At 35.9% G+C, this 27,783-nt stretch overlaps 1 protein-coding gene across 2 annotated transcripts in view; it reads left to right on the plus strand.

Annotated features, from left to right (window-relative positions):
* The window catches only part of Eps8 (EGFR pathway substrate 8, signaling adaptor), a 166,818-nt gene that overhangs the window by 29,298 nt on the left and 109,737 nt on the right, over positions 1–27,783 (plus strand). For both annotated transcript variants that reach the window (XM_026391941.2, XM_077798256.1), the window contains exon 2: positions 25,371–25,438. The gene's annotated coding sequence lies outside the window, so the exon portion shown is untranslated. The remainder of the gene's footprint in view (positions 1–25,370; positions 25,439–27,783) is intronic.

The raw sequence follows: 27,783 nt of genomic DNA on the forward strand, positions 1-27,783 counted from the left end.
TCTGTACTATGTGTAATGATTAGATCATATAATTGGCATATCTATCTCCTAAGATTTCTTTGCATTGGGAACATTCAAAATAGTCTTTCCTAGCTCTTTTGATATATACAGTTAATTGTTGTCAACCATAGTTATCATACTGTGCTGCATTAGAGGTTATTTAGTCTACCCATCTGTGCCCCTGTACCTATTAACCATTCTCTCTCCATCCCTCCTCCCCATATCCTTCCCAGGCTTCTATATCATTGTTTTGAGTGAATTTAAAAATTGAAACAATCATAGAAATAATTTTATTAATCTCTTTATATTGTAGCCTGATTTAATAAACATTGCTAGTTTTCCATTATGGTTACTGCTTTGAAACTGGGAACATAAATATACATAAGGGCACTGTCTTCAAGTTATTGATTGTTTCCTTTGCTGAGAAGAAGCTTTTTAGTTTGAATCTATCCCACTTATTGATTCTTGATTAATAAATAAAATATATATACATATACATGTGTGTATGTGCATGTATATGTGCATGTATGTATATGTGTGTATATTTATTTTTTTTTTGCAGTACTGGGACATTCTAGTTGTAGTTTATGGATGGAGACTGTTAACATGACTAGAATTCAAAGGGTTGATTGGGTCATATATAATTTGTGTTTCAACATGATTTTGCTGAGATCTGTATTTTCTAAATGTGCCTTTGAGGTTTATATTTTTTCCATGGTAAATGTAGACTCTTGTCTTTCTAAGACTGATTAGCACTACTTTCTGAATTATGTTTTTATACAGAATTAAAAGATAAAGATTTTTTTTAAAAGCCTACTTCTGGGTTAGAAGTTCTATTGGTCCTGTGTTTTAGGGATTAAAATGTACCTTTTTTGAGTATATAAATTTATATATTTTAAAATATACATCTGCCAAGTCCAAAGTTTCTTTTTATATAAATAAGATATACTTTGAGCTAAATGAATGTTTATGAATTAAAGATTTTATGGATACCATTTGTTGATTTTTTAAAAAAAGAATACAGGGTACATTTAATTTAGGAACTATGTTGCACCTTATATAGTTAGCACCCTAAATAGTTGTTGATTGGGTAAGTTCTATAACAATGTGCTTTATAATTCCTGTTACTTTATTAATAAAATGTATTAACTAGTGCTTTTAAAGTTTGTTCTTCCAATAAAAACCCATAGTTTTCTTCTTGTTTGTTTATTTGGTCTGGGATAAAAATGTAAGGAAGCATTTGTTTGTTTGTTTTTATTTTCATAGTGGAAAATTTACTTAGACTTTTCTGTACCAAATGGCAGATGTATATTCTAAGTTCTCGGTAAAATCTATAATTTAAAACAAACAAGAAGGAATTAGTCCCCTGCGTATTTATTTGTTGTCTCTTTGTGGTGAAACCCTGTTGGTTAGACCAATTTGCTAATGTTACCAGGCTCCTGATATTTAATTCCTTTGTGGGGTATACAGTTTCCCTTGTTACTTTCTCTCTGATTGAATATTTAGGGACACTTTCTTCCAAGTAAGTTGCTTATAGGAAGAATCTCAGGAAAGAATGAATGAGTCAATTAACAATTTAGTAAAACAAATCAGAACACAACTCTTGCTAAGTACAACAATGTTACATTTTTATACCTGGGAAGTATGTTCAGTACTGCTTCATAATTTTGGGGTGATAGAGGAGAAGAGCCCTGTAGCTGGGGAAAGCACAGCCCAACTATAAGTGAGTTCTGGAAAGTGTCCGATTCTAAGAGGCATGCAGGAATAGGAAGACTTGTTTCACTCTGGGAGGGTGAGGTAAATGTGAAGGAATGTGGATTGTTGTAGGAGCCCCTGCAGATACCACAGTCCACAACGGTCAGGTCTCTTATATAAAATGATATACACACAACCTTTGTATCTTTAAATCAATCTAGATTACTTATAATATCCACCCCCCCCCATTATGGGTCAGCATCCACTGTATAAAAGTTGTTATGCTATATTGTTTAGGGAATAATGATAAGAAAAAATTCAGTAATGTTCAGTATACATACAGCATTTTCTCCAAATGTATCTATATATACATGCACAAATATATGTACACATGCACATATATATTTGAGTACATACATGTACATACATATGTACACATATATATGTGTATGTATATATAGGTATAGATGTATGTATATTCCTTTTTGTTATTTATTCTAATTAGTTATAAATGATAGAAAAATGCGTTTTGATTCATTGTACACAAACAGCACAACTTTTCATTTCTCTGGTTGTACATGATGTAGGATCACACGACATGTGCAGTCATACGTGTAACTATGATGTTCATCTGATTCTACCATCTTTCCTATCCCCATGCTCCGCCCCTCCCTTCCCTCTCCTCCTTCCCCTCCCTCCCCTTTGTTCAATCAAAGTTCCTCCATTCTCCCCAAGTGCATCCCCACCCCCCCCTCCCCCCTAGTATGGGTCCGCATCCACTTATCAGAGAGAAACATTTGGCCTTTGGCTTTTTGGGATTGGCTAAATTCACTTAGCATGATATTCTTCAACTCCATCCATTTACTGGCAAATGCCATAATTTCATTCTTTTTTAAGGCGGAATAATATTCCATTGTGTATATATACCACAGTTTCTTTATCCATTCATCTGTTGAAGGGCATCTTCTGTGAACATTGATATGGCTATGTCACCACAGTATGCTGATTTTAAGTTCTTTGGGTATAGACCGAGAAGTGGGATAGCTGGGTCAAATGGTGGTTCCAGTCCAAGTTTCCTAAGGAATCTCCATACTGCTTCCCGTAGTGGTTGCGCCAATTTGCCATGCCACCAGCAGTGTACCTTTTCCTCCACATCCTCGCCAACACTTATTATTGCATGATTCTTAATAATTGCCATTCTGACTGAAGTGAGGTGAAATCTTAGAGTAGTTTTGATTTGCGTTTCTCTAATTACTAGACAAGTGGAACATTTTTTCATATATTTTTTGATCGATTGTATATCTTCTGAGAAGTGCGTGTTCAGTTCCTTAGCTCATTTATTGGCTGGGTTATTTATTTTTTTGGTGTTAAGTTTTTTGAGTTCCTTATAGATTCTGAAGATGAGTGCTCTATCTGAAGAATGTGTAGTAAAGATGTTCTCCTACTCTATGGGTACTCTCTTCAAGTTATTATTTGTTTCCTTTGCTGAGAAGAAGCTTTTTAGTTTGAATCCATCCACTTATTAATTATTGATTAATAAATAAATAAATAAATAAATAAACACACACATATACATATATATACACCTGTATGTGTATATATGTATACATGTGTATATATATTTCTTTATTTTTTGCAGTACTGGGGATTGATCCTGGGACGTGCTACCACTGAACTACATCTCCAGCCCGTTTTATTTTTTATTTCAAGACAGGATCTCGTTAAGTTGCCCAAGGCTGGCCTTGAACTTTCCGTCCTCCTGCCTCAGCCTCCCAAATCGCTGGGATTACATGCTTGTGCTGCTGTTCCTGGCTTCCCCAAATATTTTTGATCTAAGTTTGGTTGAATCTATACATGTGGAACCTGTGGATAAATAGGGCTGACTGCCTAAGAAATGGAATAACATTGCAGAGTAAAGAGTTGAGAGAGACAGGAAGGGATCAATGGGGAAGACATCAGTGCTGGTAGACAGGAAAGAAGGGGAGGAGAGTAGGTTTGTGTTATGGTTTAAAATTGAGGTGTCTCCCAAAAGCTCATGCATGAGACAACACAAGAATCTTCAACACTGAAGTGATTGGATTATGGGAGGCGTAACATAATCAGTGGGTTAATTCACTGATGTGGATTGGTAGGTAGGGTGTGACTGAAGGAAGTAGGTTGGGGGGGTGGGGGAGCGTGCCTTTGAGGTTTATATTTTTTCCATGGTGAATAGAGCTCTCTCTGCTTCCTGGTTGCCATGTCCTGAGCTTCTTTCCTTTTCCACGCCCTTCTGCCATGATGTTCTGCCTCACCTCAGGCCCAGAATTATGGAGTCAATGGACCACAGGCTGATCCTCTGAAATCATGAACCAAAATAAGCTTTTCTTCTCTTAAGTTGTTCTTGTCAGGTCTTTTAGTCCCAGGAATATAGAGCTAATTAAAATAGCTTGTTAAATTTTGGAGTGGAGTTATGGTTTGGATGTTTAGGAAAGAGAGACCAGTTTATGGATTTGCTGAGCAGGGAACCCAGCAGAATCAATGTCATTGCAGGTGGTTTCTAGATGACTACTGCCAAGTGTCAAGGAGGAAGGCCTGATTTCACAGAAATCTGAAAACAAAAGAAATGGGCTGTTAGTCTCTGAAAATTCTCTGAAAGTGTGCATCCATTTGAATGTTATCAACTATATATACCTTTGATAAATGTAATTTTTTTTTCTTTTGAGACAGGATCTCACCAAATTGCCTAGGCTGGCCTTGAACTTGCAATTCTTCTCTCTCAGACTTTCAAGTAACTGGGATTCCAGGCTCATGCCAAAGTTCCCAGTGATGAATGTAATTTTGATACAGCTTCTCTCCTGACATTCTTCACAGAAGATCAAGTTGACCTGACCTCTGCATGGCTTTCTGAGTGTGGGTTCATCAGGCCAGGGTGATATTGTGGTGGAGAGTAGTGATAGGGAGGAACTGTAGTTCCAAGGGCTTAGTCTTCAGAGAAGGAGCAGCATTCCTTCCCTTTGTGCCTTGAAGAGGTGGACGAGAATATACTCAAGTGGCAGAACCGCCCAGGGAGCTTTATGATCGCTTTGGCCTTGTCATATCACATCACATCACGTCACATCACATGTGACTCAGCCAGCTTACAGTTCTGTTTCTAACACTTCAGAAAAAAAAAAGAAAGCTAATATTGTTGCAATTTTTGGTTTCTTTCATTTATTTCACTTAACATTTTTAGCTAGATTGTGTAGGCAGTTTGCTTAGAAAACACAGAGTTGGGTGTTACGGGAAAGGAGAAAAAACTTCCCATTACAGAAAAAGGGTTTGAGCTATTTGGATGTCTTTATGCTGGCAGTATACGTGACTATTAGTATTTTCCTAGGATCTAAGGATGAATGAATGTCTTTTCACTTACTCCTCATTTACTACCAAGCCATGTCAACTAGTATGTCCTTAGATCAGAGCTGAATAAAACCAGAGTATGTTATTATGTGACTCACCTTCTTGAGTTTCCCTCTGTATTTCAGATTTATAATGATGTGGTATGAAGAAATTCAGGATTTCCATCCCAGCTCTTCCCTTCCCTGCCAAGCTTCTGACTTCTGCCAACTTAATCTTTCCCTTCATCTGTCTACAGTTTGGGTTTAGCTCCTTGGGCTCTCTGGGAGTTTATAGAATAGGAGTCATTTAAACTCCTTTTTTTCCCAAATGGAACAAGTGTCTTAATTGAGGTCAGGCAAACACCTAGTGTGACAGAATCTTCCCCCTCATCCTCCCTGGCACAGAGAGAACATTCACACAGTAGAAGAATGGTGTGAAACTGTGTACCCAAACAGTGTCCACAGGGATAAAGCTAATGTCCAGTTGGATGCACAAAACAGTGACTCATTTGCCAAGCTCTGTTCTTCGGTTTGGTTCCACGCCAGATGGCAACGTAGCAGGTGACCCTTGGCTCTAGCCTTTCTTCAGCCTCCTCAGGTCTAGGATAAAATGCCCAGCTGTCCCTTACCTTGCAGGAGTGAGCCTGTGGAAACAGTAATTGCCCTCACTGTTACTTAATATTTACATAGTTTTGTTTAAGTTTGTAGCTGTAGTACTATCAGTATGATTTTACTGGTATTATGAAAGCTGTTAAGTTACTTGGTGAAATTCAGGAATGAAATCTATTTAACACCAACTCGTCAAGAGTAAGAGCTTCTGGACTGAACACAGAGAAGAAGTGGGAAGATTTGAATTAGACTGAACTAGTGTAGTCCATGTAGTGTATATATTTTGGTTGCTAAGGGACTTTCATTGAGATTTGCATGAATTAAATAGATTAGTACCTTTTACCTTTTGGCTACTTCTTGACATCTATAAAGATAGAAATGAACATCCAAGGTCTCCTTCAGGTGGAAGTATATCCATTTGATGATTGTTGTGCTTTTGTACCTGGATTATACTATGATGTTAGGTATGCTTCATCTAAATAAGGGTCATAGTATTTATAGTTGATGTGATTCATTTCACAATCTCAAATATAGCTGGAGATACATGAAGGAATCAAGGAGGAATTTGGAAAAGGAAAAAAAGACCTCGTCATTTCCCAGGGCTTCCTGTGGGCAGATCTGTTTCAACACTGACTTTGCCGTCTATGATTATGATACATAATTATTAATTATTAATTTATTAATTAAATATTTATACAATTGAATTTTATTTAATTTTGCTTAAACATTTTTTTTGGGTAAAGTAACAGGAAAAGACCAACAACTTTATTGAGAATGTTTCTGAAACACATAAATGTTTCTAAACAAAGCTAAATTACTTGGGCATTTTGAGGGGAAATCATATTTCTGGTATGGCCTAGACTGGGTCCTTGTATACCACTGGATTTGTAGCTCAAGGATGTATTCTGATTTCTTAAGGGTCTAGTTTCTGCCTGAGTCATATATCTGCAAGATGTAGTGCTATAAATAAGTGAGGTTTGGCCTACAAATGCCTCTTTTTCCATAATGTAACTAAAATGATGCAACTAGTATTATGAATGTCATTGGAAAAATAATGATTCTTGTTTATGGCAGTGAAATGAGATGGTGGATTCAAAAGTATTTTAAAGGTGCTAAGTAATCAATAAGTAGAAAGGGGCAATACAATTATAAATTTTAATAATTAACTTTCTTATTAATCACTATCAGCATCACCATTGTTAACATCCTCACTGTTGGAGTTTAACTTCTCAGACCTATCTCTTCTACCTTCTGACCACAAAAGAGAAAGAAAATCCAAAGGAAATCATACTCAATGGTTTTTTTGGGAAGTGGGTGGGTACCGGGGATCGAACTCAGGGGGCACTCGACCACTGAGCCACATCCCCAGCTCTATTTTGTATTTTATTTAGAGAAGAGTCTCACTGAGTTGCTTAGTGCCTCACATTTGCTGAGGCTGGCTTTGACATCAGGATCCTCCTTGTCAGCCTCCTGTCATGCTGGGATTACAGGCATGCACCACAGCGCCTGGCCCCCCAATGGTTGTTTTTAATTGGAAACTTTTTTTTTTCCCTCAGAGAATCTGTGACCTCAGCATGATAGCATCTCTGACTGTGGGCTTCTGACTTTCTTTCAACTCATTGTTAGGAACACTTGACTCATACTAGAAGTTCAGACCTGCTGGAGGGGCCAGCTCTGCCTGTGGGGAAAATAAGAACCTTGATTAGGAGCTTCTGTCTTGATGCCAAGGACCCTTACTGCTGATTCTGTATTAATTTTGTGTCCCCGTCTGGTCACTGGGTGTCTATCTTGCTTGTACAATGAAATCCTCAACTGTACTGTAGATCCAGATATTGATTTCTTGTGTTGACTCTGTCTTAGCCTTAAAAACCTGCCCAGAATCCCTTAAATCTCTTTGATTTCCTAAACTTTATCGGCCTCTTGCTTCTCTCTTTCCCCAGATTTCAGCCGTGTTTGAATCTTGGGTTTTTCATCAGCAGTCAGCTTCATATTTCTTTCTTTTTTTTTTCTTTTTTTAATTTTTATTGGTTGTTCACAACATTACAAAGCTCTTGACATATCATATTTCATACATTAGATTGAAGTGGGTTATGAACTCCCAATTTTACCCCAAATGCAGATTGCAGAATCACGTCGGTTACACATCCACAATTTTACATAATGCCCAATTAGTAATTGTTGTATTCTGCTACCTTTCCTATCCTCAGCTTCATATTTCTGAGTTATCAGAACTATGGTGTATGAAGAATTTGGTAGGGACTGGCACTAAGGAGAAAGAAAAGTATGGAGGAATTGTGGAGGAGAGAGAGGAAGTGACATGTGAAGCATAAAAGTATAAAGGGACTGGTAGGTATCTTTATTCACAAGGAATCTTGTCCTGTTGCTCACTGCTACATAACTAGTGTGGGAAATGGTTCCTGCATTTAGCTTGTCTAGTAAATACCTGTCGAATGTGTGTTTGGGGACACACTGAATTGACTAGTTTTATTGGAGATCACTTTAACTTGAGCTTTTAAAGACTGGGGTCATTGCAAACTCATTTTTTGCTGTAGCTTTATATATATATATTTTTTCTGAATAAATGAATAAGTTTTGCGATTAGTGGAGTTGATGCTAGAGTGCTGAAATTGATAAAGTGAAATTTTGAGTGCTGAGGTGAGCATTGTCTTTCATGTGACAAGGAGAGAAGCAAAGGTCTGTACCTTCTCATTTATTGTCAAATGAGAGTTTTGTACTCAGTGTACTCCCATTTAAACTGAAGGATTCAGAGAGACTGTTATTTTGATACTAAAAAAGAAGGGAAATTTTTTGTATATAAGATGCTCTTTAAAAAAATTGTTCTAATTAGTTATACATGATAGTAGAATGCATTTTGACATATTGTACACAAATGGAGCACAGCCTCTCATTCTTCTGGCTGTACGTGGTGCAGAGTCACAGACTAGTCGTATAATCATAATGTATGTAGGGTCATAATGTCCATCTTATTCCACCATCCTTCCCACCCCATCACTCTCTCCCCTCCCCTCACTCCCCTCTGCCCAATCCAAAGTACCTCATTCCGCCTCCCATTATGGATCTGCTTATCAGAGAAAACATTTGGCCTTCGTTTTTTTTTTTTTTTTTTTTTTTTTGCATTTGGCTTGTTTCTTTTAGCATGATATTCTCTTGTTTCTAAGAGTATCCTTTTTGAGTTAAATTCAGCATCTAAATTGGTGGATATGTTTCTGAAACATTCTTTAAAAATTGCTTATGTTAGTCAACATGTTTATATCAGCAACATCAGAAGAATTTTTAAAATTCAAAATCCCGTAAATAAAAGCCGTGAACAAAGTGATAAAAGGCAACCACAGTTAAGCAATTAATCACTGGAGTCAGTGTTCCTAGGTGTCAGATTCACTTCTTTATGTACTCATACTTCTGGACTTCAGGTGGTCCATTTTAGACCATAATGATATACACTTTTCAAACACGACTACTTTAGGGAAGTGGAACTTGTCTAGAGTATAATCCAGATAATCAAATTTGGTGATGGTAGGGAGTTATCTTGATAGATACAAGTAAAGAAATTTTTTCATTAGTTTTTATCTTCATCGAGTACATTATGGTATCAAATCACCTTAAACTGCAGTAAACATTGTTTCATATGAAAATATAACATTTTTTGTGCATGTGCATATATGTCTGTCATAGGACAGAGGGTATAGCCAGTTTTGCCAATTAGGGACTTTGCTTCTGCTAGCTTTGAACTGTAACTGGAGTTAGAATTAGGGCAGGACCATGACAAATGCACAAAGAGCACCAGAGTGGCAGGTGTATCCTCTACAGGGTGGGAGATCATTGTCACTCTCAGTTCCCTGCTTTCTCTTTATCTTCATCTAAATACCCTGCAGGTTCATAAAGAGCCTACTTCTCAAAGCAGTTGTCCTGCAGCAGGAAGAAATAGAGGAAAGTTATCTGAAATCTTAGACCTAGGGGACAAAAGACAGGAGGTTTGAGGTTTCCAAAAGGTAAATATCTTAAGGAAGGAGATTCACTTTTCTTAGATGAATTACTATAGTCTACTAGATTTTGTTTACAAAAGGAACTAAGTGTTTTGTTTTTTTAGCTCAAAACTAAGAAACTAACCTATATTGAAAAACAGAAAAGAAGAAAATAGTCATAATCTCAAGATGTAATCACTTAATTATTTTGTTTGATTTTGAAGATGAACAATATGCTGTATATTGTTTTGATGAGATTAATTTATCTTCTTTACTACTACCACTACCATCCTCATCATTATTGACATCATCAAATGTTTATTGAGTCCTTGCTATTAGCAAGGCACAATTCCAGGAAGTGTAAAGAAGATAAATAAGTGGAAGATGTGGTTTCTTTTTTTTTTTTATTGGTTGTTCAAAACCTTACAAAGCTCTTGACATATCATATTTCAAACATTAGTTTCAAGTGAGTTATGAACTCCCATTTTTACCCCAAATACAGATTGCAGAATCACATCGGTTACACATTCACCTTTTTACATAATGCCATACTAGTAACTGTTGTATTCTGCTACTTCATTTAAGAAGATTATTTTCTATTTAGGACTGAACATATGTCCTGGAAGAAATTATAGTAAATGATTTATTCATTCAAAAAATGATTATTGAGCTCTATTATGTACCAGGCACTATGCTCAACATTTCAGAAAAAACATTGAACAAGATGTAGTTTTTGCTCTTGAAGTTCCTGCCCAGGGGAAGTGATAGACAAGCAAATAAAAATTTCATTAAATTATAATGTGTGAATTGTCATTGAAATGCTACAAACAGTAAGTGCAGTAGGAAGATATTATATTAAAAATATATTGAAAAACATGTTGGATGTTGTTGGAACCCAGAACAAAAATATTCTTTTTAAGTACTCATTTCTTAAGTTGATCTTCAATGAGAGCCTAAGGCATAATCTTTTTTGTTGTTGTTGTGGTGGTGGTCTTGCTGGGAATTGAACCCACAGCCTTGTGCAGGCAATACAAGCACTCTACCAACTGAGCTATATCTCCAGCCCCTAAGGTATAATCTTTAATAGTCAAGTAATCAATACATTCTGTGAGCAATGAAAGTAATATTGTTCAGTTATATTAAATTTAGTTCTTCTAAGAGAGAACACTGATACAGATCTTGAAAAATTTACATGGGCCTTAGGTTTTCTTTCTTTTTTTTTTTTAATTAATTGCTCAAAACATTACCATGATCTTGACATATCATACATTTGATTCAAATGGGGCATGAATTCTTATTTTTCCATGTGTACAGATTGCAGGATCACATTGGTTATATAGCCACGTTTATACATACTGCCATACTAGTGTCTGCTGTATTCTACTGCCCTTCCTATCCCCTTCCTATCCCCCCTCCCCTCCCATCACCCCTCTCTACCCCATCTACTGTAACACATTTCTCTCTCTCTTTTTTTTCTTCCTCCTCACACCATCTTATATGTTATTTTGTATAACAATGAGGGTCTCCTTCCATCTTCTGTGCAATTCCCCTTCTCTCTCCCATTCCCTCCCACCTCTCGTCCCTGTTTAATGGTAATCTTCTTAGGTTTTTTTACTTTATCTGAAATGCCTGGGCCAGAAGTGTTTCAGATTTCAGAATTTTTAGACTTTGAAATATTTGCATAAACTTTACAGGTAAAGCATCCCAGTCTGAAAATCTGAATTCTAAAATGTAGTCAAATCTGAAGCTGCTCTCATCCAAAATATCTATCAACCGTCTTAGTATTTGCTTTTGTCAAGAGTTGAAACATAACAGTGCTATTGGAACTAATCTGCTCCTCATAAAATAATGTGTTTTGACATTTAAAAATAAGCTGAGCCTTTAGGAAATGGGGAATGAGGTTGTTAACATACTAAGATACTTTAAGTGCATGAGGTGCTGATCTTTTGTGGTATGGAAGGAAGAGAAGAACATATCTTTTCTGGATTAGCGAGTGTCAAGGTTAGCATTCCATTATGAAAACTGGGAAAACTGGATTAGATTTTTTTTTGTGTGTGGGAGGTGGGTGAGGCAATGGATGTTCTCACTTCTACAAGGAGGAAATGTAAATGAAAGAGAAAAAGCATAGGTCATTTATTCCTTGGATATTTTGTGTTTTTTCCCCTGCCATAAAACTTGTTATAGAATTGTATATCTAGTGTTTTAACCCAAATGGGTATATTTTTTTTGACTTTTATCAGATGAAAGAAGTGAGAACTTACTTGTTTATTCCTTATTGGAGTTGTTCAGTTCCAGAGTGAAAAATACTAAGGGATGAGTGGAATTTCTCTCCCTGGAGATCTTTAAGAAAAGGTGTTCAGACACTTAACTACCTGAAATTGTTTGTATAGAGCTTTGCATGTCCTACTTAAAAAAAAAAAAAAAGCAAGGTGCATAGAAACCCAGATTTAGAAAATGGATGTTATTGAGCATAATTCTTCCCTGTTTAATCCTATTTACTTTAATCTTCCCACTAGGTGGATTTATTTGATAATAGACAATTACTTAACATTTCGTGACTTAGGAATATTTCCTACAGACTGTCTTAATTTATATTTTTGAAACATTTTGCAGTTTTCAAACACTTACATGTTGTTATATCATTTGATCCTTGATGGTATTATGATAGCCTCCATTTTCCTGATAAGGAATTTGATGATTAGAAGAAATGAGACTTAATCTTTTCTTCCTGCTCTTCTTCCCTGCTCTGTTCTTACTTGCTCTCATTATATCAAAGAAGACATTTGGTATTTGTTTTTTAGGGATTGGCTAGCTTCACTAAGCATAATCTGCTCTAGTGCCATCCATTTCCCTGCAAATTCCATGATTTTGTCATTTTTTAGTGCTGCGTAATATTCCATGGTGTATAAATGCCACATTTTTTTATCCATTCATCTATTGAAGGGCATCTGGGTTGGTTCCACAGTCTAGCTATTGTGAATTGTGCTGCTATGAACATCAGTGTGGCAGTATCCCTGTAGTATGCTCTTTTAAGGTCTTCAGGGAATAGTCCGAGAAGGGCAATAGCTGGGTCAAATGGTGGTTCCATTCCCAGCTTTCCCAGGAATCTCCATACTGCTTTCCAAATTGGCCGCACCAGTTTGCAGTCCCACCAGCAATGTACAAGAGTACCCTTTTCCCCACATCCTCACCAGCACTAAAGATTAACATTAAACAGAGACATGAGGTGGGAGGGAAATGGAGAGAAAAGGGAAATTGCATGGAAATGAAGGGAGACCCTCATTGTTATACAAAATTACATATAAGAGGTTGTGAGGGGAATGGGAAAATAAACAAGGAGAGAAATGAATTACAGTAGATGGGGTAGAGAGAGAAGATGGGAGGGGAGGGGAGGGGGGATAGTAGAGGATGGGAAAGGTAGCAGAATACAACAGTTACTAATAGGGCATTATGTAAAAATGTAGATGTGTAACAGATGTGATTCTGCAATCTGTATTTGGGGTAAAAATGGGAGTTCATAACTCACTTGAATCTAATGTATGAAATATGATATGTCAAGAGCTTTGTAATGTTTTGAACAACCAATAAAAAAAGAAAAAAATTAAAAAAAAGAAGAAATGAGACTTGACTGTAACAATAAGTTATTAGGTGGTGGGATTTGGAACAGTCCCTTTGATAAAATTTTGTGCTTTCTTTAGTTTATGAGACACTTTTTTTTTTTTTGTGGGAGGGTACTGGGGATTGAACTCAGGGGCACTTTACCACTGAGCCACATTCCCAGCCTTATTTTGTATTTTATTTAGAGATAGGGTCTCATTGAGTTGCTTAGCATCTCGCTTTTGCTGACGCTGGCTTTGAACTCACAGTCCTTCTGTATCAGCCTCCCAAGTGGCTGGGATTACAGGCAAGCCCGGCATAAGACACTATTTTTGTTCTTAAATATAACTATTTGTCCTTCTTAATATCAAAGTTACTACAGATTCTGGAGAGATGGATGTTGTCTATATACTACTGATTTTTCTTCTTGTAAGCTGATTGACCTCTGGAGAGGAGGAAAATGTCTTGGGGGCTCCTCCCGAGTTCTTATTTCTTGCCACTTTCTTACTAATACAACTTTGAAAATGTGAACTGGGGGGTTCTTAGAGCAGTTCACAAAAATAATTTAACTTACAAAATTACTGCATTGGTGCTATTGGAACTAATCTGCTCCTCATAAAATAATGTGTTTTGACATTTAAAAGTAAGCTGAGCCTTTAGGAAATGGGGAATGAGGTTGTTAACGTACTAAGATTAAGTACTTTTGCATAACCACATTAACTGTATACAATATCCACTTCAATTAGGCATTAACAAATTAGACTGCACAATCAGTTCATTAGCTACTGAATTCTTACTTTGGAGCCACTGCTTACCCAGGTTAAGCTTTAAAGTTAATGGGGCCAAATATGCATAGCAAATAAAATCTCTAGGAAGAAAGAGGATATGTTATTGAAGTTTACTAGGTTAGGCATTGTTTATTGAGATAAGTTTGCTTTGTAGTTCTCATTTGGGAAATTTCATTTTTTCCTCCTGAATTGCATTCGATTGTGGAGAGTTTGAAAATGCCAGAAAAGGATGAAGAAGACTGTCCCTTGTTTACTCTTCTGTTGGAGGACTTTTCGGTTAAGAGGGGTGGGTTAAATCATTTTAGAAGGAGGAATTAGTGAGACAAACAGTAGCTGAGAGTAGGAAAATATGCTTTGGGGGATGATTTGAGGTGACTTTCACTAGACAGATCTTGAAGGACCATGAATTCCAGATAGGAGACGTATTGTTCATTAAGTAGGAGATTCCCAGAGCTCTGGTAATGCAGGACTCTTGTTTTCCAGGAAGCTAAATTGAGTTGCTTAGATTTGTTAGTGGAGTAATTGGGCCTGGAACTCAGTAAGCTAATGCTGCTTCCGATTATGTGACCTCCTACGTTGCCATTATCGACTCCCAGAGAGGCAGCAAGGGAAAAGTTGGGCCTTAGAAAAAGAGGATTGGTTAAAAGTGGAAGTTATTTGAAGTAGGAAGATCTGATTTACTTATTTTGATAAACTAGGCATGAGGTGATGGGGAGTGAGAGAAGGAGGAGGGGGAGGCAATGCTAGGATGACAAGGAGAAAGGAAGCCCCATGAGAAACTTTGAAGGGTCAACTTGGGAAGATCAGATTCTATTTGGAATAAACTAGAACATCAAAAAGAAATGTTTTTTTTAGGCAGATAGCAGCCTGGGTCTGACATTCTACTTTTCACTTATACATGTGGTTGGGATAGACTAGAAGGAAAGCAAGCAGTAAAGGACCAATCCCTCCACCTGCTACTATTGAGGGCAGCTGAACTCCAGAGAATCTCTGCACAGCTGCTGCTTCAAGAAAGAATTAATTATGTATTATATGTGTCACCAAATGAGACATCTGGTTAAGAGAGTGGTGTAGACAGGTTCACCTCAAAAAGGCCTTTACTGACCCTACTGAATAACTGTGTGATGCTTCTTTTTCTCCAATAAAAAGTATTAGTTGAAGGTGAAACATCAGGTAAAACATATGTGTTACAGCAAATGGTGTCACCCTTGAGTCATTACCACAGTGGCTTGGTGAGGCTTTATGGCATGACAGCATTTATTGCATGATGGTAATTCAACTTAATAATGAAACTTATTGCATGATGGTAATTCAACTTAATAATGAAACCAGTTTCATTGGGCAATGTATTTGCCCTGGTCATTCACCATTTGTTGTTTTAAACTTCTATGTATGGGGGAAACCAAATATAAAAGCTGTGGATGTTTCTATCGGAGGTGGAGAACCTAAACTATTCTCTTTATGGTCTATGACAATTCAAAAATTGGGGACAGTAATGTTACTTACCCTCTCTTTGTGTATTTGTAAAAATTTGAAGGAGGATAATGAGAGCTTTGTATTTTGCTAGCTCACCTAATAGAAGTGATCTCTTTTTCTATGGGTTACAGGATCTTTTTTGGGGGTGGGGTACATAGAGCTTTTCTAATGCAGAGGTAATACATGGTTTCCACGTCAAAGCCCACTTTTTTTTTTAAGAGAGAGAGAGAGAGAGAATTTTAATATTTTTTATTTTTTAGTTCTCAGCGGACACAACATCTTTGTTTGTATGTGGTGCTGAGGATCGAACCCGGGCCGCATGCATGCCAGGCGAGCGCGCTACGGCTTGAGCCACATCCCCAGCCCTCAAAGCCCACTTTATAAATTAGTAGTTGCTATTTGGAGCATTGTTGAGGATTTCCACACTTGAGGTTCAGCATTAAAGAGTGTAACAATCAGTATTGATGTTCTTTATGGCTCTGGGAATGGGGAGTAGCCGTGCAAATGCCAGGTATTTGATGACCTGACCTGATCTTTTCTGTCCTTTTGTTTCTCAGATGAGGAAACTGAAGTTTGTTGAATGATTAACTTAGCTTGTAATGAGCAGTGAGGTAGGTTTAAAGCTGTTCATTTAAAACCAGTTCTCTGAAACAGGAAGAATTTTCCCTCTATAAATAATGTTTGAAACAGTGGATAGTTGAGTATTCAGTTGAGTCCACAAAATAATTTTTAAAATATTTACTTATACTCTCCATTACTGCCCAGTGTACTTATATGTGTGGTTGTCGACCTTCCCCTATCCTAAATATCTCTATTTACAAATGGAGTATGACAACAGCATTTGTCATACTGTTGTAATTATCTGCCCCAATTTGAAAACAGCCTTCATCACTGAGTAGCCATATGCGAATTAGCAAGTGGTTAAAATCTCCATGTTTCAGTTTTCTCACCTCTAAAATAAGATGGTATTATTATTAACCTCCAAGAATTTGTTGTAAGAACTAAATTATTAAGCATGTAAAACACTTTAAAAAAAGAGCCTCTCATTTAAGAGTCTACCACTTAAAAAGAGACAAGTGAACCCTTTTGAACATGCAAACCCTTTTGAACAGCATTCTAAGCAGCAAATATCTGCTACCAACTTGTCAAATATTAGCTGTTGTTGTTATGTTCAGTTTTACTCACTAGTCTATTTCTGGTTTGTCATAGAACAGTGTCTGCACTCAATTGATTACTTTCAGGACTAGTTAAACGAGGAGGAAGCAGAAGATTTTATTTATTTATTTTTATGTGGTGTTAAGAATCGAACCCGGTGCCTCACACATGCTAGGCAAGCACTCTACCACATCTCCAGCTCCATCATCTTTTTTTTTTTTTTTTTAAACACAATACATTTATTTATTTATTTATTTATTTATTTATTTTTTATGCTGAGGATCGAACTCGGTGCCTTGTGCATGCTAGGCGAGCACTCTACCACTGAGCCATAACTCCAGCCCCCCCCCACCATTTTTTTTTTTAATGTTAACTTTTCCTTTTTTGTTACCGGTCCACATTAATGTGTTTTACCTAATGCTTGTGGACAAAATGATGCACTAACTGTGAATCTTTTAATTTTCCTTCAGAGGAGGTATTATTATTTTTATTTTACAGACATGGAAATTGAAGTTCAGAATAGTTAATAAGTACCTTTCTTAAAGTCACGAAGTAATTTACAGAGCTGAGATTTAATGGGGAAAACCAATCTTATTCCTTAGCTCATCCTGTTTCCATCGGCATTAATGAAAATTTCAGTGTCATGACATCTGTGTTCTGGTAGCAGCTTAGTACTTCAGGAACTTCCCATTCCGTGTAGTTAGCACGTGTACTTCTTTGTGTTCTGTAGTTTTTAAGCTTTCTATAAATTTTAGCCATAGGCTGTATTCTTATCCTTTATGCAATAACATTGTGTATCTACCAGTTTGAAGTTTTTCTGAGTCTTTGTTTATAAGTTTTTTAAACTGCTCAGGTTTCTTTCTTTGAGCATGATTTTCATCCTCAACTTTGTCTGCTGCCATATCAGAGTAACTTCTCTTGGTTACTGTTCTCTGTGTATTAGAGAACAGAAGAGGAAAAACTGATGAACTCCCATAAGGATACCAACATTACTTTTTAAAAGCTCATTAAAACATCTAAAGTGACCTCAAGGGACCTTTAAAGTCTTCTTTGAAAAGCTTTGTTTACTAGTAGCCTTCTATATTAGGGAAAGAGAGGGAGAGGTGGAGGGGGAGAGAACCAACAAGATGTACAGAGAAAGAGATAGATAAAAGGGAATTTATGTGGGGAATTGGTTCAAGAGATTATGGAGGCTGACCAGTCTCTATTTACAAATGGAGATCCAAAGTTCAGTCCAATCTAGAAACCTCAGGACCAGCGAAGCCAACAGTCAGTCTAAGGATAAAGGCCCAAGAGCCCTGAGAGCTGCTGGTGCAAGGCCCACTGGCTAAGAGCAAGAGAACCTGGAGTTCCGACATCCAAGGCAGGAGAAAATGGGTGTTGTGGCTCTGCCAGAGGTAGCAAGAATTTGCTTTTCCTCCATCTTCTTGTTCCATGTGGGTTCCCAGATGATTGGATGGTGCCCACCCACAGGCAGGGTAGGATTTCCTCATCCAGTCCACTAACTCACATACCTTTCTCTTCTGGAAATACCCTCACAGACACACCCAGAAATAGTGCTTTACTAACTCTCTAGATAGCCCTAGTACAGTACAATTTGACACCTAGAATTAATAATGATACCTTCTGTTCAAGAGACTTGGTGATGGAGTGGACTCAACTGCTGCTTTTTCTCTATGAATTGAGACTTTGAACATGTTTCATTATCTCCTTAAACCTCAGCATCTTCACTTGTAAAAAGGGAATAATGTATACTCACAAGTTATTGTAAAGATCACATAAACTGAGATATATAATGTGTTTAGTATAGTACCTGTCATGTAAAGTGCTATCTGTAGTGTTAGCTGTTGTCGATGGAAGGTTCTAGGTTTTGAAGAGTAGTCCAGGGATATAGTCTGTGCTAGGTAAGAGTGATCTGCAGAGATGTGTCTTATATGGAGTAAAGGAAAATGATAAGACCAAAGTATAAGTCTCTTCAGATTTTAGTCCCAGATTTGTTAGAACTAAATCCATTACTGAGTGTTTAATTTTTAATTTTGTATGACTCCATTTTCTAATACTGTAACCAAGAAGCTGAGGCTGGATACTTTATAAAATAAACTGGTTTATTTATCTAATAATTTTGGAAGCTGAAATTTCAATACCAGGCAGCACTTAGAGTCAGCCTCTGGAGAGGGCCTCAAGGTAGATGATATCACAATGATGATAGTACCTACATAAGTGATTATTTGATGAGACAGGAAACCTGAGATTCAGGGGACAGACTTATTCTTTTAGAACAGCTCAATTTCTTGAGAACAACCAACTCATTCCATGAACAACCAACTCATTTCATTAGAACATTAATCCTGTAAGGGCAGTATCCCCAGTGACCTAATTACTTTTCAATGAACTCCACCTTTTAAAGGTACACCACTTCTCAGAACCATCACACTAGGGATCAAATTTCCAATACATGAACTTCTGTGGGACACACTCAAACCAGGACCAAATAGCTGACTTGATTCAGAAGTCCTTGGAATAAAGGTGTATGTTCTACCTGGGTTCAGCAAAGTCCCACCACCATCTGCCACTTTGCAGGTGTTGATATTATTATTATTATTATTATTATTATTATTATTATTAGAAAGAAAGAAAGAAAGAAGGAAAGAAAGAAAGAAAGAAAAAGAAAAGGAAAAAAGTCTCTCTCTTTTTGGAGTTTACATTCCAACTGTGAGACAAATATGTAAACAAATGACTGATACAACATGATAAATGCTTTAAGATACATACAGAATGCCCTTGAGCCTCAGGTGAGTTGGAAGGAAGCCTCTGGAGAGGGCCTCATGGTAGATGATATCACAATGATGATATCACTTTGGGTATTTAACTGAAAGAAGCTGAGTTTTAAACTTTTCTTATGGTATTTATCTGCAAGATTTACAACTTAGGTGAATAGGAGTTACAAGCAGAAACCTTGGTAATTATATAAACACTACTTGCTGAAATGCTCAGAAGGCCTTATTAACCATGAGAGTGGATGTGTTTCTGAATGACAGTTTACATCCTCAGGAAGTGTTGGCATTTGAGAAGCAAGTCTAACATTGGCAAGCATAAAAATAATGCTAACTACCAGAGCAATGATTGGATGTTGACAATGAGAACATTTAATATTATGTACTAAACATTACCAGGAACAATGTTGGGAAATATGTATTTATATACATATATATAAACATTTATATATGTAATATATATAACTATAACTTATATAAAGGATTAAAGCATGAAATTTACTGTGTACATAATTATCCACATTTAAGTATTTACAACATTGGATGTAAGCAGTTATTTTCATTATTTTTCAGATGAGGAAGAAAAAATTTTCTTGAAATAATATTAAGTAATAAAGTGGTAGAGTCAAAATAGAACTTCAAACCTTTGTTCTTTTTGCCCTTTTATGCTGTATTCAATTTTCTCACTTAGCAGACTTCATAATATAATAAATTATAAATGACGTTTTCCAAACTTGAGGAATATAAGGTATAATTTACCATTTAACTCATCATAATGTGTTTTTGATGTTAGTAGCAATGAATAAAATACTTTGTAAGTTAAAAACAACCCTAAAGTCTAGCAATTTGCTAATAGTTTTAAACAGCCAGTACTTTTCAAACAAATTGCTGTTTTCACTGTACTGGCATTATTTAATAAAGAGATCTGCTATTACTTAAAAAGTATAGCATTTTAGGTAAGCTACTGAGAAAAATAATCGAGTTTAACTTTGGTTGGTATTATTATTTAGTTAAAATATTTTTTCTTATGGGAACATGCTGTTATATTTTAAATTGTTCTTTTAAAACATTTCTATTATAATACTTGAGGTACCATTTTTTTGTTGTATCATATTTCTTAGTTTTTTAAAAAAATTATTATGTGGAAAATTTTACATATATAAAGTAAACAGAAACAGGTGTGGTACTCAGGTAATCCCAGAAGCTCAGAAGGCTGAGGCAGGAAGATCATAAATTCAAAACCAGCCTCAACAACTTAGTGAGGCCCTAAGCAACTTAGTGAGACCCTATCTCTAAATAAAAAATAAAAAGGGCTGGAGATGTGGCTCAGTGGTTGAGCAGCTACTGTTCAATTCTTAGCATGTATGTATGAATGAATAAGTCAGTAAATAAATAAATCAGAAAAAAACAATATAACAAATCTTTATGTAGCCATATCTAGCTTCAACAGATGTTAATTCTTGACTAAAATTTTTCATCATATTTCCCCATTTTCTTTCCTTTCTTGTGAAGCCAAGCAAATCTCAGACATACTATTTCCTTATAATATATCAGTATGTTATTCTAAAAGATAAAAATACTTTTAAAAGACTTAATTTCATTGTTATACCCCAAACTAAAAGTTAATAATTCCATAATATTATTGAACATAAAAGTCCTCTTTTCACATTTTGTTTGAATCAAGGTCCAGAAAATACTCTTTATGATTCCCTAATATGTATTTTAATGACTCTTAACATATAAGTATTCCTCTTTAGTCAGCTTTTCACATATTTACAGTTACAACTTAGAGGAGGAAAGATTCATTTTGGCCCCTGGTTTCAGAGGATTTCATTCCTGGTAGGCTGGCCTCATGGAAGACACACACATCATGGTGGAAGAGTATTGAAGAGGAAAGCTTCTCAGCTCAGGGCAGCTGGACAGATATGGTCCCCAAGGCCAGACCCCCAGGAGGCTGCATCCTTCAAACATGCTCTGTATGCCCACAGTGACCACCCTGAAGGCCATTCAAAGTATTAATCTATCAAATGAATTAATCCACTGATAATACTACAATTCTCAAGATCAAGTCATTTCCTGAAAGCCCCACTTCTGACCCTTGTGGCATTTGAAGGCTGTGTTTTCAACATCTGAGCTTTGGGGGCATTCCACATCCAAACTGTAACACCTTTATATTCTTGAGGTTTATTTATTGAAGAAACTGGTTTGGCCTGTGGAATTTCCTACAGCAAGGTCATGCTGATCACCTCTGTAGTAATTTAACATGTCCTTCTGTCCTGTGTTGTGTGTGTGTGTGTGTTTGAAACAAAGTTAGAAAGATGTAGAGGTGTAACCAAATTTGGGTACATCTTCTTCCTTTTTCTTTCTCCCCTCTCCCTGCCCCTTTCTTCCTCTTCTTTCTTTTGTTTCATTCTTCGCTTCCCTTCTCCTTACTTCCTGCCACAGGGTGGTATTTCTTCTTCACAGAGGAGACATACAATATGTAGTTGTTTTTCTTTGATTGATGCTAGTTGTTAAGCCTAGATACCTTCATTCATTAGGATTGCAAACTATGATATGTTGTTAATTTTATCTTTGGTTATTTTCTGAAATATTTTCCTGAAAACCTACTTTCTTTTAATGTTTGTTTACAAAATTGTGTGGTTTGCAAAAAAGAAAATTGGGTGTCCTTGATTCTTTTGCAGATTCTGAGTTTCTTCTTCTTCTTCTTCTTCTTCTTCTTCTTCTTCTTATTATTATTATTATTATTATTATTATTATTAATGTATGGGTGGAATGCATTACAAATTCTTATTACACATCTAGAGTACAATTTTTTGTATCTCTGGTTGTATACAAAGTATATTCACAAAAATTTGTGTTTTCATACATGTTCTTTGGATAAAAATGACCATCACATTCCATCATCATTTCTAACCCCTTGCCCTCTCCCTTTCCCTCCAACCCCTCTGCCCTATCTAGAGTTAAATTCTGAGCTTTTAATGGCAGGAGATATTGGAAAATTTTTGATATATTTATGAAAAATATTTGTAGAATATAGAGGATTTTTTATGGGGCCAAATCCTAAACATGAGTGAAATTTGAAAATAATTGGTTTTGAAGGAATAAGAAACATTTTAAATAATAGCTTAAAAATTATGTGATGTGCTTTGAGAAATACTATAAAGACAATGACATCATTAATTATTTAGTTAATCCTTAGGAACAAGGATTAACTTACAAGTAAGTTAAGAATGTGAACTCTGGAGCCAAACTTCCTGTTTTTTTGTTTTGGTTTTTCACTTACCATTGCCACTTTGGACAAGTTACTTAATATCTCTGTGCCTTAATTTTCTTATCTGTTATTATTATTTATTTATATATGACAGGTATTAATGGAGGGTATTAATCAGGGTATTAATGGAGCCTGATTTCCAAGGTTGTTGGGATGGAGTGAGTTCACACATCAGGTACCTAGAGCAGAATCCAGCATAGTAAGCTCTCTGTGTTTGTTGACAGGGAAGTGGGTACCTCTGATGTTTATTTTCATCCATGTTACAGAGCTTTGCCTTTGTTATACATGTTATTGCCTCTGTTTCATATGTTCCTGCCTCCTTTAAAATTTTTTTAAAATATATATTTTTAGTGGACCTTTATTTTATTTTTAGATGGACCTTTATTTTATTCAATTATTTATATGTGGTGCTGAGATTCAAATCCAGTGCCTCAGACATGCCAGGCAAATACTGTACCACTGAGCCATAACCCCAATTGTATTTTGTATTTTATTTAGAGACAGGGTCTCACTGAGTTGCTTAGCACCTCACCATTGCTGAAGTTGGCTTTGAACTCAAGTTCCTCCTGCCTCAGCCTCCTGAGCCATTTTTCCAGCCTTCTTCATGTCACATTTTGTAAATCCACTGAATTAAAGTGTCTAGGCATTGTGTATCAGTAGCTTGTAATGTAATAAGAGAGGCAACCAAACATCTAATGTCTCTCACTGATTCCTCTGTTATAGAACAAAATGACATTAACATTTATTTTTGTATATAGTAGTGTTTTCTTTTAAGTTGCAAACTTTTGGAGGGAAGAGACTTACTTTATACTATCATGTTTTATAGTTTCTTGATATTAGTTGAGGGACCTAAGCCCTTAAAATTTTAGCTCCATTAACTACACTTAATATGTCATTTTTCAGATTACCTAGTAATATACTATTCAAATTACAACTAAGTGAATTTCCTAGAGCTATCAGTAAAGTACATTCCTTTACACATAAGGATTTAATTTATTTTTTAACTATTTAGAGTGATAATTTCTTCTTTTTGTTGGGGGGGGGATGCTGGTGGTATTGATAGTACTGGACATCAAACCCAGGGCCTCTTGCATATTAACCAAATACTCTATCATTCAGCTACCACCCCATCCCGGATGCCAGGCATCAAGCCTTTCCCAGCATCTTAAAACAAAATATTGCTTTCTCATTACGCATGCGGTTTTCTGGGTTGTGATGTTTCTGGGTTGTGATGTTTCTGAGTTGTGTACTCATGGAGACTGTTGACCTATGCTTGGTTGCATGGTTTCCTATCACATGTTCTCAGGATGCCTTCTGAAGTTTTTCTTTGCATCTTAGGCTTTATTTTTTTCATGTGGTTATGACCTACTACTTTCTTTTTTCTCTCTAATAACACTAGTTTCCAAATTTCTCTCCTCCCTCCCCGCTTCCTCCCCCCTTCCTCCTCTCCTTCTCCCCTACCCTCTCTTCCTCTCTTTCTCCCTCCCCCCTCTCTTTGGGGGTGCTTAACCATTGAGCCCATCCCCAGCATTTTTATATTATATTTAGAGACAGGGTTTTGCAGAGTTGCTTAGCCTCACTAAGTTGCTGAGGTTGGCTTTGAACTTGCAGTCCTCTTACCTCAGCCTTCTGAGTGGCTGGGATTATAGGTGTGCGCTACCACACTGGCCTGAACTTCAAATTTAGTGTACTTAACTTTCTATGGATTGATTTGATTATTAACACATCAGAACTTTTATACATTAAAGAATATATAAATTATAAACTAAAATTGGGGGTATTTTCTGTGAGCACAGTGAAGATGTTTAACACATAAACTATGTGACACTTACCTGGCTATATCACTTTTAAATTTACTTTATGACATTGCTAAAGTTTTTATATATGTGTGACCTTTAGGCATGTGAGATTTTGTTAGCATCTACAGAAGAATGAAATACTCATCCTTATTATTTTCATCCTGTCAACTGTAAAGAATTGGGATTCAATTCTATATCTCCCCAGTCCAAAGTCCATTTTCATTGCTGCTAGACTTGAAAAAGAAGCTAGCACTGTTAATTATACATTTCTTTAAAATGTTATGATATCAGTTTTGGTTTAAAACTCAGGTTCTTTATCCTTGTACTATTATTGACATTTTCTTCTATCCTAGCTTTTAAAAATTATCCTAATTATGGATTCTTTAAATACCCAATGGTCAACATGTACCTGATAACATTACAAATAACATAGATGTATGCAGTATTTAATAACATACACATTTAAAAGGCTGTATGACTTAAATAACCTGGTTACTATGTTTATTTGAAGTCTTGGATTTGAGAATACTTAAAGCTATGTATAAGAAGAGTGAATACATCTGCTTTTCTTACAGTTGTTAAGATGCAAAATAAAGCGCATGGCTTCAAATGCTACTTAAGCTCCTAGAATCTATTTGTTCAGCACTTCTCAGGGTTTCTGCAAGAATTAAATTAGATGCCATTACCATATTATTATTTCATTTTCATGATTTTTTTCTTCTTGCCCTTTTCCATCTATATCATTTTGAATCTAGGGAAAAAGTATAAGTATAGGAGAATGAAATATATATTATGCAAAAGCAATTGTTACTTTCATATTTGTCTCAAAATGAGTATTTTACTTTTATTGTTTATTTTGATGTGTAGGTCACCTACAATACAACCTTCATTGGATTGAAGTAGAAACATAAGAAGGGAAACATTTTCATTTTAAGGTGAGTCCATTTATAGAAAAATTAGTATATATTTAAAGTAGTCTCTTGTTTCTTGGAAAACTTTTTATTTGCATGTGCTTGGGAAATACTACATTTATCCACAAAATACTGTTCACAGGAGTGCAGGTGAGAGCATGGGGTGAGTTGGGAACTGCCTTTTCCATACTGGCCTTACTGCAGAAGTGCTTTGGTTGTCTTGGCCCTAATTCCTTGACATCTTTGTTAGTGAGTCTGTTTTTAAAATGAGAATGAAAAGGCTGTTTGTTCTGCTTGCCTTCCAGGTTACGTATTATGAGAATAAATTGAAATCACCAATATGAAAGTATTTTATAAAGAAAACATAAGTTAGCTATATTAGTATTATGAACTGTCATAGTAAATTAAATAGAAATTAGCACTTACATGCAAAAAGTCTTTATAAACATGAAAATTTTGCAGGTTATTATAGTCTAGTTCCACTGGGACAGGGCTGTCTTAGGTGTTGTTTCTTAATAAAGTGGTAAATACAAAGAAGAAGAAGAAGATGAGGAAGAGGGAGAAGCAGCAGCAGAAGAAAAAATCCAAATCAGTTGTGTAATTTTGAAAGCATTGTTACTTTTAGAATTACACATTATTTACTAGAAAATATTTGAAGAGAAATTTAATCTATAGATTTTTAAAAATGATCTGTTAAAAACCTGCTTGCATAATTTTCAGTGCTTTTTCATTCCTAACTGTGGAAAAAAAGACTGTTTCTGATTTTTCCCTTCTCTAGTGTTTGAGCCATTCATCTGGACACCTTAATGTATGTGGAATGAAGCTTAGTAAAATGGAAAGGATGCTGGGCATGGCAGTGCATGCCTATAATCCTAGTGATTTAGAAGGCTGAGTTGGGAGGATTTCAAGTCAGAACCTTGGCAATTTAGTAAGACCTTGTCACAAAGTAAGAAATAAAAAGGTTTGGGGATGTAGCTTAGTGGTAGAGTACCCTTGGGTTCAATTCCTAGTACAAACCAATCAACCTAAGAAACAAACAACATCAAAAACAAAAACAAAAGCAACAAACAAAACAAAAACAAAAACCATGAAATGGGTGTTGGGTATTTCTTCTATCTTCATCAATATTTTTGTTTGTTTGGTTTTCTTTTGAACTTCCTTTATTTTTGTTATCGTATTCGTCTTCTACCCACCCACTAAGCCAGTCTGTTTAGGCTGAGGTTTTTTTCATGTATTCTCTTCTAAGGTGCCAGGATACTATTTAGTGAAAGGGTTTCACCCATTGGACCCTATTATCCAATATATAAAAACTGTAGGAGGATGGAATATAATGGGTTAGTGTATTTTTCTCCAGTATCTGTGTTTTGGGAGTAAATACTGGTTAGCTGCTAGTGAAATTATCATTATGTACTAAGCTATTTGGTTATCTTCAATTCTATATGGAAGTCATTACTTTGTAGCCAGATGGTTTGGTTATTTTTTTTTCTAATATTGCAGCTCCTATTTCTGTTTTAATCTGGAAGAGAATGTTACATTTTTCTTATATAGTTTACTTAGTATTATTCTTAGTTGGGGGCGGGGCGAGGTTGTGTTCAGACCTGTAACAGTGACTGACAACATGTACTTTAATCTTTAGAACTAGATCAAATGTTTTCATTTTGTGGCCACTTGGATTTCTAAATTGTTGCTTGGTTGCTTCATCTGATAACTTTTGTGTTCTTATATTGTTGCAAATTAGATACCTTGGTACCTTTAAGAAATGTTTTTTGGAAGTAAATTTTTTGACTTCCTGAAAAAGCAACTCATCAGCCCAGAAAAACAGTTCTAGGGGACATTCACCATTATTTTTATTTATTTATTTATTTAGCTAAATTTAGGTAGTATAGAAAGTAGGAGAAATGTTTGATTTTATAGTATTCATCATCTAATACTTGTGAAATTTTAGTCATGCACCTTTTTAAGCTTCCATCTTCATAGTTGTAGGATGGCATAGTGTTACTTATATATAAAATTGTTAGGCTTAAATGAGAAAGCAAGAGAAGTGCATCCTACAGAACCCAGTTCAAGTGCCCAGGGGATTATGTCATTGCTGAGCTCCCTCCCTTCTCATTATCATCATCCCCCTGATTATGTGGGAAGGCCCTGAAGGGCGCTCTGTACAGATGGCTTGGATCAGAATGGATTCTGGTATTGATAAAGATCTCTTGTTACAGTAGATCAGCTCGAGAAGTTTTAGGTCTTTATAGGTTCTATGATACTTCATTCATATTCATTAAGATGAGAAAGTCCAGGCCTAGAGATGAGTCAGTTCATCTGACTGAGATTACTATGGACTTAGGAAATGGGTTAATTGGTTACTAATGAGCTGC

Source organism: Urocitellus parryii, chromosome 5, assembly GCF_045843805.1.
Source record: "Urocitellus parryii isolate mUroPar1 chromosome 5, mUroPar1.hap1, whole genome shotgun sequence".
In the NCBI taxonomy this organism is placed as follows: domain Eukaryota; kingdom Metazoa; phylum Chordata; class Mammalia; order Rodentia; family Sciuridae; genus Urocitellus; species Urocitellus parryii.